Here is a 13,388-nt window from a genome sequence, read left to right on the forward strand (position 1 = left end):
TTCCCCCTTCTAAGGTTCCGCATGCGCACGGCTTCGATCCGATCGCGTAGTAAAAAAAGAAGTAAAATTGCAACAGAATACAGGAAACAGAACACATCACTCATATCTCAGAGTCATATAAATGCTAAAAGAATGGTGATACGATTATTCTTAAGGTTTAGTATTTAACTACCTTTATCATGAAACAAGTTGGTGAATAACAGAAACAGTACATTAATTGACTTTAACCTACATTTACATGGTCATACCTTGGAAGTTCCCGGGCAGACAAAACACACAACAGTCAGAATTTCATAGTAATTCATCAAACCGTAGCTGTCTTATTTAAAGAGCTGCCATAGTGGTGTACCGAACAAGATCGCTGTAGGACTGACTACATGTAATCTATCTATTGACCAGGGATGCTAAACCATAAGCACATTGTCTGCTTTACACTAAAATTCCACTTTTTGAAAAATAACTACACACATCTAGTGACATCAGAGACAAACTGAAATACCACTCCCAGTTATCAATCACCTGCACACCAAATGAACATGTGAAAACACCTGTAGCCAATTACATCACTTAGAAATCAGAGCTTAGGATTCAGGTTTGATCTATGGTGTGCACAGTAACTGATTAGAAGAATGTTGTTTCAGCAAATGCACTAAATTCTAACCTGAATTAGCGCAGCCAGTTTATTTATTGTCTGAAAACCAGTGTGATTACTTGAGCTGAAGGTAACTGTGTCCACTAGGTTGTACTGTTGTTTAGATTGAGCAAAAGTTACAGCCATACACTTTCCCACACATTCAGGAGAGGAAGGAAACACAGAGAGAGAGAGAGAGAGAGAGAGAGAGAGAGAGAGAGAGAGAGAGAGAGAGAGAGAGAGAGATTTTCTTTAAGTTTAATACAACTTTGAGTTAAAGATACTGAAATGAATACATCTGAACTGATTCCTGATAATGTACAGTATGATTTCATTTTTTCGGGCAAGCTTTGCCCGAAAAAATGTACACGACACACACACAGACACACACACACACACGCACAGACACACACACACACACACACACACAGACACACACACACACACACGCACGCACATACGCACACACACACGCAAACACCCTTTAGTGTTAGTACCCTTTACAAGCACTTTATGGCCCTCCTGAATCTCTGAACTGCTCACATTTATTACGTGTTACATGGTAATTATGTACAGAGCAGCTTAAAAAATGGTGCTTGATTATAACACGTGTCTTTGTAGGCCACAGTTGTTTCTGTTCAAACACATTTAAACTTTGTCACCAAGCTGTTTCATTGGCTCACTGGCCTTATGGGAAAGGGTGATTGGTCGACATACATCATTTGTCTGGCTTTGCAATTGAAGAACAAGGAGAAGTGTTAGGTGTGTGTGTGTTTTCATGCCTTCCCCTCCCCCAATTGTTTGCCCTGTCAAGAGTGTGTAATGTGATATTTTCTTTGTGTTGGACCATCTGTCATTAACTGAGAAACGTATTCAGGCAAACCTTTCACAAGCTGTATTCACTGCTTTCACAGTAGTATATGATAGTCTTTCAACCAACAGTTGGGCAGAACACTGTGTATTAAAGTGAGATCTTTTTGTGTCATCTGGGCACAGATTTGTGTTAGACTGCATTTCATCCACGAATAAAGGAAAACTGGAATGTGATTTCAAAGATTGTAAATGACATTACAGGTTTTTTGGCCATTACTTACACAGAATTTGACTCATTTTATCAAAACTCAACAGAGGCCAAATAAGACACAACACTTGTAGATAGACATCTCACTGCACTCAAAACCTCACAACCCATTTTCAAAATGGAATTATTGCAACAGAATAATACACGCATGCACCATTTGAATTACTCTTTCAAAGCAGCAACAACACACTGATTTACATTATACAAACCATTGCTGTCTTTAGTACTTTGTCTGCTAAGCAATGGAGAGATAGGGACGGACACAAAGAGAAGGGTGCAGCACAGAGAGACATGGGTGTCATTAAGTGTGCAATTGATCCTTCGAGGCAGAGAAAGACAACAGTGCAGCTCGAGACTTGGAAGAATGGTTTGTGAAATTGCTGTGATATCCTTCCTCTTTCCACTTCACTTGTCCTTCCATGCCTCTCCACACCCTTTAATGGAAACGCTGAAAAGGTTTTTAGTTCCTTGAATAGAGAGACAAGCTGACATTACCCCGTGCACAGTGCTCTGCTAAACCTCTAGACAGGGAGAAAACAAACTTTATTGGACACTTTCATCCATATGAGATCATGCATATTTAATGGGACATACTACTTTGTCATAACACCTCTGACCCTCTCATATATCCGCTATACGCAGAGAATTGTGGATCAGAATAGCCAGTAAAGCGTGCTGGCTTGCATACTGCGAAAGGTTGTCTTCCATCCCGGTATTTCTGTCACACAGTATGGGTACGGGTATTGGAACGTGCAGAAAGACTCTTTTCAAACTAAAGTGTGTTTGAAATGTGTCTAACCTGAGTGGAGAGTGCAGTGTAAACACATGGCGACCCTGAAGGAAGGAGATCAGTGTTGACACTAAACTGTGTGTGTATTCGCTTTCTTGCTGAGAGATAGATGAGATACCACCATCTAATGTCTGTATGGTAAATATAAAGATACCAGCAGCTTAGCTTAGCATATAGAGTGGACCCGGAGGGAAACAGCTGGCCTGGCTCCGTCCAAAGGTAAACAAATCCACTTACCAACACCACTGAAAGTCACTGATTGACATGTTACATCTTGTTTGTCTAATCCGTTCAAAAAAATGCATGCTAGCATTTGCTTATTAGCACGAAGTACAAAGTACAGCTAAGGCTGATTGGAATGTCAATATTCTTTGCAGGTATTCATTCAGAAACCCAAATATTGGACAAATTAAAATGTACCTGATGATGACACAAGATGAAAAGCTAAGAACTCATCAAAGTGATTACGATTCACCCTGAGGGGGAACATGACGAGTCTGAACAGAATTTCAATCGGTTCAATAGTTGTTCAGACATTTCACTCATAACCACAAATCTGAACCTCATGGTGGCGCTAGAGAAAAGGTCAGGGGATGACCAGAGTCAGTAGGATTCATCCTCCAGGGACCATGAATGTCTGTCGAAAAATTCATAGAAATCTGTTCAATAGTTATTGAGATATTTTAGCCACAGTAATCGCCCGTCACTAGAGTCATGTATGTGTATAAATTAGAACATTTGTTCTCTGTAATAAAACAAGAGCTCTTGGACGAATTGTTAATCTTAATTAGTTTAAACATTTGAAACATTTTGTGAGTTCTGTGCGAGTGCATGCAGTTCATTTGAGCGATGACATCATCTGTCAGTTTCACACCCACCCACCCTCACACACACACACACACACACACACACACACACACACACACACACACACACACACACACACACACACACACATTAGACTAGATAGTCCATCATGAAGTCACGCACATTCTGACGAATCAGCAAGTGGTTTACGCACACACAACCCCGCACTTCTATCTTTGTGAGGACACTCATTGGATCTCCTAGCGCCTTACCCTAACGTTAACTATCACAACTTAATGCCTGACCCCAACCGTTACCTGAACCTAAACCTAATTCGTCACAACCCTGAAACAGGCCTTTGAATGCCAAAATGTCCTCACTTTCCAAAAAGGTCCTCACACTAAAGGTCTAAAACTCATATTGGTCCTCACAAAGATAGCAGTACAAGTACCCCCACACACATGCACACACACTAATAGACTCAGGTCAGACTTGGGGCACAGAGTTACTCAGCAGTAAAGTTAAGCCTTGGCTGCACAAACAGTCATCACACTGGGAACAAGGCCACATACACACACACACTCCATGCAGCCTTAACATAACTCACACTTATTCTATGAGGATTAACAGAGGAAGTTTTGTGTGTGTTCGGTTGAAAGCCTGTGCAACGGTTGATATGTCACACAAGAGGAAACAGGAAGTGAGTCGTTTATGGAAAAAATATCTGGTAATCAGGTTACAGAAGTACACAAGGAAACAAAGAGTTTTTGGATTCAGAAAGAACCAAGAAAAATGATTCAGTTGTTTCAGCAAACAACCCCAAAACAACATTTGTTTGTGACAAAGCACTCTGGTAATTATGAGTTTTGTCCGTCTAGACTCTAGAGCCTTAAATTTCACAAGAGACAGTCAGGGTGGACGATCGGGACAAAAAAACGTTGGACTGTAACATAGACCATGAATTGTTCCTTAATAACCCAAACAACAATCTCCTGGCCCTGACCAAATTTGTTTTGCTCCTTATTATGCGCAAAACAACTTATATACAGTCTCATTCTGGAGGACGATAGCCCCTTTGCTAAATCTCGCCCTCGAACGCAGACTAGCATCGGTCTGCTCCATAGACTGTCATGCCATCGTTTCAGATTTTAAGGCTGGTTTGTGGATTTAGAGCATGTCACGGTCAAACGTTAATTGCGATACTCGTTACCCGGAGATGTTGGAAGGTTTCTAAAACCTGTGGCGCTAACATTAGCAGAGTACGCTAGCACATCATTAACATATATATATACAGATATATCCTTCAATTCCTTCATTGTGTTTTTATATTTTTAATCGATATTATTTATGCAGTGAGTGCAGTTAATGACAGTGTGGGCTCCGTGGTAGCATTGACAGCTTGACGGAGTAGCAGCAGGGGGCGGTGCTTACCTAACGGTCAATTGCAAACAGTGTCTTTTTTGTTTAATTTGGAGGACGTGTTAGGCTGAGATCTCCACTGCAGAAACCCTGCTGTGCCAACACAGTGGTCTCATTGAAATGAGTGAGAGACTCAGGGTGGCCTGGTGGTTACAGAGTCTCAGAAGCAGGATGACAGAATGCACCAGGTTCAGTTCTTTAAACAACCACTTTTGTTTGGTTTGGGATCCTCCTCCATCGTTCTCCTGCCTCTGATCCTTCCCTCTCTCTTCCATTCTTCTATTTCCTCCCTCTCTTATGAAATTCTCAGCTGCTACGGTCACGTCGGGTCATCCCCTCGGAGACTATTTTAACTGCACCTTGTTGGCCAACACTGAGTGTGACTGCAGAGAGTGCCAAAGATCTTGACATTAGTGTTTGAAATTTAAGGAAATAAACTGCAAGCAGTTTCACCTGCTTTTTAAAGAGACCTTTAAAGTTCCCTTTTCACCTCAGACACAGGAATGTTTGTTGCACAGTCCACACCCAACGACAATGCAAAGTAACACACACCCACACTCATTAAACATGCTATGACTACGCAAAATCATTGCTCACCATCATGAGGCACACATTGTGTACATGCGTGCATTTTTGTTCATGCTTTTGTGTGTGGACACTCCCTGAGTGATAACGCATGCAAATCTCTGCTAGTCACTCATCCATTATCCTACTTAAGATTGTTTGTTTTATTGATGATTCTTCAGAGAAATAGACAGACTTCTCACGATGCACACAGACAAAGAAGTGATATATTTCTGGATTTGCTTGAAAAAAGTAAAGCCACATATCAGGCACTGAGAGGAGACTACTTTCAACTAAAATGCATAGTGTCCTGACATTATGATCACAGATGATGAAATGCTAAGAAAAAACATTATTTACAATTTTCTCCTAATTTGCAAAGACTGTACTGATGTTCTCACACCTCTGGAAAGAGTAGGACATGATTCCTCACCAGCTTCCCACACACTGCAGCCCACAAGATCCACATTTAAAATGTTTTGGTCCTTGGCAGTTTCTTGGTTTTGTTTTTGTTATTTGTGTTTTAATGTCATTACAAATGAATATATCAAATATAAATGAACGCCCTGTATGTAACATGGAAAATAATTTCTGAAAATTGCTATATGTCGTATCTTTCAAGATACTGTGCAATAGAATATGTGCACACACACATGCTATCCACATGGAATTTCAGATATTTCTTGCAGTTATTCTGGTCAGGCTGCAGCCAAAAGAATCCCAGACATCGACTCTATCTTCGTGCCTCCATCCCCCAGCCTCCATCACACCATCCCACAACTCAAACCCCTGATCACATACACCACCCGCTCTTATGACCAAACTAAATTAATAAATAGCTAATAATAAACTAATAATTGTAAGTAAATACAACCTTCACTCCAAAGAAACTAAGCTACCTACTTATGTAGGTGCTATTTGGCCAAAATCTCCAAAATAAAGGTAATATTTCAATAATGATTTCTATATATAATATGTTTTCTGTCTGTTCTGTCTGTACATGGTATGTACGATTCCACTTAAAGATCCTAAATGATCATATTGAATAATCGCCCAGCCCCAGGTTGATGAATGATGTTTTGAAGTATAGTTTAAACGTCGTGTCGGTGTGTGTGAACGTGAGATGTCGGCGTGTTTTTGTGGGGATATTATCCTTACTTGACGTTTGGCACTGCCAAAACCTTCCCACTTCAAACAGCCTCTATCACAGTGGCTGAAGGCAAGAGAGCGTATATGTGTGAACAAACACACACACACACAGTCTGAAGGGGTCAGAGGTCGTCAGAGAGGGGAGGTTGGGTGTTGGACTGATGGGTGGCCGGGCGGTGTCCCCTGCTCTCTCTCTCAGCTGTCCCGACTCGCTGCCTGAGCGGAATAACACCAGAATAACCGTCGTTATCTCTCCGCCCGTGTGTGTGTCTGAACTGACAGTTGGCGGGCAGTTGTGATGACAATGAAAATATCTTTGTTCCGAGGAAGGGAGGCCAGTCGTGCGTGCCCTCGACTGTCAAAGTATTTATGTAAAGGAAGGAAGATTAGCAATCAGCCTATTTCTGGTAACGCAGACTTAGATAGAAGTGTTTTCCTCTTCATTCAACTGGAGAAAAAGTTGCATTTCCTACCATAGAAATAAAAATGTTCGCCGCAAGTGATCGAACCACAATTACTCTGACGTCAAGAAATACACACAATCACAAACAGGCAAGTAAGGCTATTTATTCTGAAATGAAGTACTGTATTCAATCTCAATCGACATTATGCAGATGTGACTTGACACTGTATGTTTGGGAACATGTTTAAATCAGGAAAATATGGAGATTTATTCAGCTATCAATTACGACTGCTCAAACTTTTGAAGTGCAGCAGAATAAAAGCTGTTTGCATTTCTGGAACAGAAATATCATTTTCAGCTGTCTGTTGCATTGTAACTATAATCCTTTATTTAACAGATGCTTTTCCATCGCAATGTACTCATTTGTGGACCAGTTTGATTGATGAAATGCTCGATCATAAAACAGGAATAATGGAAAAGAATAATGGAAATTGGTGGTGGTTACCAATCATACCGTAATCATAAAATATGTGGTTTTGACAGATTAGATGATTAAACAGTGAGTCTACACAGGGCTGAATCTGTGCATGTGTTATTTGTAGGTGTGTCTGTGTTTGTGTGTTCATCAGCTGAGAGAGAAAGTGCTGATAAACTACGATGTGTAAACTACAGATCCTTGATGGACGCCTTCTTATCAGTGCAGTACTTGTGCCAGAGGTCATTTCCTTGTTGATTTGTGGGCTTTGGGAGGCTCTGCCCTCTTTGTTTGTTTGTGTGTGTGTGTTTAAAAGGGACAAACCCTGACCTAAATCTTAAAGTTCTCTACCAGTTTGATTTTCTTTCTCCATTTTCAATTTGCAGTTAAAAATCCAATCTGCTTCTAATGGCTCCTTCTGTGTCCAGCATTGTCTCATGTGGCCAGGCGCTTAAGCAAATGAATGAAAAGCTGGGGATGCAAATGCAATGGAAAGTAGCATGTGTTTGAATGACTGTGTGTGATCTTTTATCTTTACTACACTATGGTCTGGTTACACACACACACACAGACACACAGACACACACACACACACGGTTGACCGGGGTGGGGGATGGAGAAACGGAAGGTGGAAGCAAAACTGTGCAGCTGCTGAATGTAGTGCTTCTTTGTGTTTGCTCCTTGCAACCTTGTGTCTCCCCCCAGGCTGTCAACTTAGTTAAATAAGTTATGTAATGTCCTTTCTTTTTGTTTCTCATTTTTAGATGATAGTTTTGACCACTGGAAAAGCAGATTTGTGAGGCTGTGGCTAGTTTAGTCTTTAATATCTGCACTTTTAGTTGTTGCATTTATATTTTGCATTGCTGTGCTTTAGTTCTTATATTTTGGGTCATTTCTACTGTGTGCAAAGGCAAACGAATCCTTCCTCTCTTTAAGGTGCCGCTGTCACAGCGAACTTCTCCTCGGATCATTACATTTGAAAATGTGTCTAAATTGTTGTCCTGTGCAGGGAAAACCACACCTTTTGAAGCTCTTACTTGACTGCATGTGACAAACCTCGCGGGCACTGTGCTGATTTTCAGCTGAGCGCTGATGGCTCTCGATGTATTTACGGTCCTCCATAAAACCAGTATTTTAAACTCATGCAGCTGTCTGACAACATCAACAGAAACAAAAGTTGCCCGGGCGATGCCTCTCTTTTGTGTTTTGTATGTCCATTTGCAATAATACACAACTTTCATCAAACTATAGTTGCGTTGAAAGTTACGGAAACGATTAGAAAATGTCCAAAGAATGTAAACAGTTTTCATATTTGTGTGTGTCGGTGTGAACACTGCCTGAGTCTCTCCCCCTCCTGCTGCCAGTGGAGAGGAAGGGAGGGAGGGAGGAGAGAGGTGTAGACAGCATTGTCCCACAATCACTTCTTTCAAACTTCTGTCACTGTCTCCTTTCTTTTTTTGTTTTTGCTCTGTATAATTTTGTACACCTTTGTTTTTTCCACTCCAGTAATATTGCTCCTCCACTATCTTCTCATGTCTTTGTGCCATTCTTTTCCTGTGTTGTTCAATCTGCCTCCTGCTGATTGCCTACAGTTGCAGGCCTGTACAGAGCGAGCATGGACACACAGACACACACACACACACACACACACACACACACACACACACACACACACACACACACACACACACACACACACACACACACACACACACACACATCCATGCTGTGAGAAACAGGAACAGGGGAGGTGGGGGTTTGCATCCTGTCTGGCTGTAGATCTCTGTGTGTGTTTCTTTTTTCTGTGTGTGTGTGTGTGTGTGTGTGTGTGTGTGTGTGTGTGTGTGTGTGTGTGTGTGTGTGTGTGTCTGGCATGCATCCAGGTAGTAAAAGTGCCGGGCAAGGAGAGGATTTTAGTTCCAATGGTCACACAGGAGACACTAGCTGAACTTCATTTTGAAGGAGTTTCATGTTATAGTCAAAACAAAAAAATCTTAATTGCTTAAAATGTTTAAATATATGTTTTTAAATTCCGAAGTTCACCTTTTCACCGACTATTGAATCAGATTGGTTGCATGCTTGCTGCACTGCTGCTCTACACAGGATGTCACTGCAGGAGGAACTGTGAAAACTAAACAGTGCAGATCATGAAGGAGGAAGAGTTAGAGGAGTCCCACTTTGTGCTGCTATCACAGTCACAGCTGAGTCACAGACCACTGCAAGTTTGAGCAATCAACAAACTCTTTGATACACTTATTGTGTTTGGGGTTTCCTTGACCACACAAGTTGTGACGCTGTGCATCACAGAGCTATTCGATTCTTCTTCGGAGTTCACAAATCTATTTCTGTTTTGTCCACTACTGGTGATATGGGTTGGGATCTCCAAACATCAGACATGAGTGTCAAATGCTTCGACTTTGGAATGGACACGTGAAGATGTCTGATCAGAGACTAACTAAAGAGGTATTTCATTGGGACATTTTACATGGCCGTCCCTGGGCTAAGGGTTTGAAATCTCTGTTTTTGATATGAACGATTTGTCATTCGTTTTCCAGAACAGATGACTTTGTGATATTCAGGAGATTAGGATCAAACTGTATCTCATGCGTAGAGAAAAATGGTCTGTTTATAGATGGTGTAAACAAAAGTTTACGAACGTATTGTCTCATAAAGAATAGCTATAGTGCAGAACTTTAAGTATAACTTAAACAAAAGACAATGATCCCTATGTGCACAGCTCAGGGACATTCCCATCAGCTCCAGAGACTGTACGGTTAATTCCACTCCAGAGGACCGAATCCGTTTGCTGTTATTAAGAATGAGGAGAATTGAGAATGTTGTTTTTCTGTCTCATCTACGAGGACATAAGGGATGTACTCTTTAGTAAAATGACTTCCATTTACGTTGATTTCACAGTAAAGGAACCTTTTTTATAACAGATTTTATTTGCAAGGCCTGGGAGGGAAGGCAGCTTTAGGATCGAGCGGTAAAGTCACCTGTCATAGTGTAATTCAGTGAAACCTAATGAAATGTACGTCCACTGCAGCTGTGTTTTTGGTGTCTTATGAACCCATGAGGGTTGGGCACGTTATGCGCATGACAAGAAAATAAAGATATCTTTCTATCTATTGCAGAATCCTCAAGAACTCCACTAACCATTTAGATGAAAAGTGATTCTGTAAGCCGCACAAAAAACAACAAAAGAAAGAATTGAAATGAGCTTTCTCCTGTTGTGACTGTGTCTATTAGCCACACATTACACACATGCCTGCTCTTTTTGTAAAACACAATAACACAGAATGCCGTTTTTTGTGTAAAGCTATAAAATTGATACCATAAAAAAGTTATCTCTTCAATTTCTAGGCTTGTTCATCCAGTTGATCAGAAGTCTTTGAGCCTCAAAAAAAGGAATTCTGAAAATGCATTCAGGACAGTAGTAAACTATGATAAACAACTTTCTGACGTGTTTCAGAGATTGTATTCATTTCTCATAAAATCGTCTTCTGAGGTGGGGCTGAGGAGGAATGCGTGTCGCGGCCAATAACCATCCATCATTATCTGGAAATGTGCTTTTCACACAACATAAATCGGAAAGAAATAGGTGCTTTGCAGGTTAAGAATTTACACAAAACAATTAATAATTTCACAAATATAATGCGTTGTTATAGATTAAACATTTTGCATAATGAGCACTTTTAATGTGCTATATTTGAACTTAAATACAAGGATTTGAATACTTCTTCCACCACTGATTTGCAGTACTTGGGCCTCTTCCACCCTTATTATGCAATAGTCTTCGCCTCCTGCTGATATGCTCCAGAAATGCAAAGGCCTAAAACACTGTATTTCACAATGTTGGCTCACTCTGTCGGTCTTCTCTAACTAAGATTGTTCAGTTGTTGTTTTTTATTTTAGCATTTTATATGATATATTTGTGACTCTTATTGTTATACTTTTCCCTCTCCGCCATAATACCCTCATACGTATACAACTAAAATGAAACACAGGCAGCGACATTAACAAGAGTATTGTATTTGCACCTTTTAGGTGAGAAATGCATTTCTGTATTTCTTAAATATTGGGTGGAATACCTCTTTAGAAAAAGAAAGCTCTCATTCAGACTATTTACAGTAATACTTCTTAATATGCAACGTTTTTGTTGGTGAAGGATTGCAGAGAAGAATGTGCGAGTTAATACTAAATTGTCTCAAATGTGAAGACGACACAGCAAATAGCACGAGGCAGCGATGACCTATTTCTGCCCCAGGTGAGATACTACACTGTACTAAAAAAAACTCCTTACAGGGTGGAGCTGTGTACACATTATTGTCTTCACTTATGTGTCTAATACAATAGCATGTAGCTGATATGTGTCTACGGTGACGTACAGTGTGAGTGGGTCTCCAGTGTTTGTATTGTGTTTACCTGTGTGGAGGACACCTGACACCTGGCAGAGAGGTTGAGCCTGTTCCCTCCTGTGTGTGTGTGTGTGTGTGTGTGTGTGTGTGTGTGTGTGTTTGGGTGACAGCCGTGGTGCTGAGGAGCTGAGGATGATGGGAATGCTTTGTTGTTTAAACAGCCACTCGCTATGGGCATATGTGTGAGTGTGTGTGTGCTGTTACAGTATGTGCAGGGATGCAATGTTGAAAAGAACAACAAGTGTGCAGAAGGGAGACACACAGGAGATGGACAAAAATTAAAGAATGCGCCAGCAGTTGTGTTTTTTAAAATGCTCTTCTGCAAAAGACCTCTCTGCCCAGAAAGATTCAGGTTCTCATTAAATGTTAAAGATATATGATCCTCCAGAATAGAAAAAAATTGCAATCCTGTGCCATTTTCTGGATATTTCCTGTAGTCTTTGGCTGTTAAAAACAAAATTAAATGTATTGAAACATGTAGAAGAGAGACAGAAAAGGTGTGTGTGTGTGTGTGTGTGTGTGCATGCTTGAGTGCTGGTAAAGAATCCGATGAGGAATAAACAGAAAGCAAAAGAGAGAGAGAGAGTCCATTGTATGAAGCGTTACAATGAGTCATCATCAGCTCAACATACAGATTCCATCCCTCTCCTGCCCGCACAACACTTTACGTGTATGTGTATGTGTTGTGTTTGTGTTGTGGAGAGTATGCACACATTACGTTATAACTCTGAGGAATGTGTATGAGCGTGTGCACGTTGCGCGTGTGCAAAACGTGAATGTGTGCGACCGAGTAACCGAGAATCACTGAGAGTAATTACGGGAATTTTTGTCCATGGTGACCCGCTATTGTCACACAGCAACACGAGCGTCCTGAGGCTTTCCCAAAGAATCCATATAGCCCTCCAGCCCTCCAGCCCTCCTTCCCGCTGTCTGCTATGGGAACATGTAGGGACTACAATGAAGGCTCAAGCAGGATCACAGTAATTGGTTCATATTTAAAGCCTCAAAGTCAAATTGTAATTACTTTTTTTCACATCATATATTACGTGGTTTCAGCTCTCAAATATTCAGAGGACCCATAAAGCTGTTATGTTTATATTCCTCCTGCAAAGTTGAAACTAGCACGCATTGAAGATGAAGCTTGTTATCACTGAGTTCGACCAGACGTTACTTTTTGTGGGTATAATTTAATCAGCAGCTCTCACACTCGGTGCTGTGTTCGTCCCACATTAGTTTGGCTTAAATCTGCACATCTCCATGCTTAATGTCACAGAGGGTCACCTGGGCAGCACAAGTGCTCCCTCTGATTGGCCAATGTGCCACCCCTGCCCTTACAGAGTCTGTGTGTCTGTGTTCTATACATGTAATTAATTGTAGGCACAAGCTCACATTTACCCAATACGTAAACATTTTAAATGTTGAATGACAAACTTTACATCAGGTTGGATGGATGGAGTTTCGTTTATTCCAGCAGCGATGGCAGTCCCGTGTCGTGGCCAATTGGAAAATGCAAAGAACTATGTGCTGCATACCAGCCCTTGACAATGCCCTCTTCATTACCTCGTGCCTGTCCTAACTAACTGTCTCCTTGTGACCCCACAAAACGATCCCATCCCGTCGCGCTGGCGACATCGGACCGCTGAGGACGGGG

This window comes from Pholis gunnellus (genome assembly GCF_910591455.1).
Source record: "Pholis gunnellus genome assembly, chromosome: 17".
In the NCBI taxonomy this organism is placed as follows: Eukaryota; Metazoa; Chordata; class Actinopteri; order Perciformes; family Pholidae; genus Pholis; species Pholis gunnellus.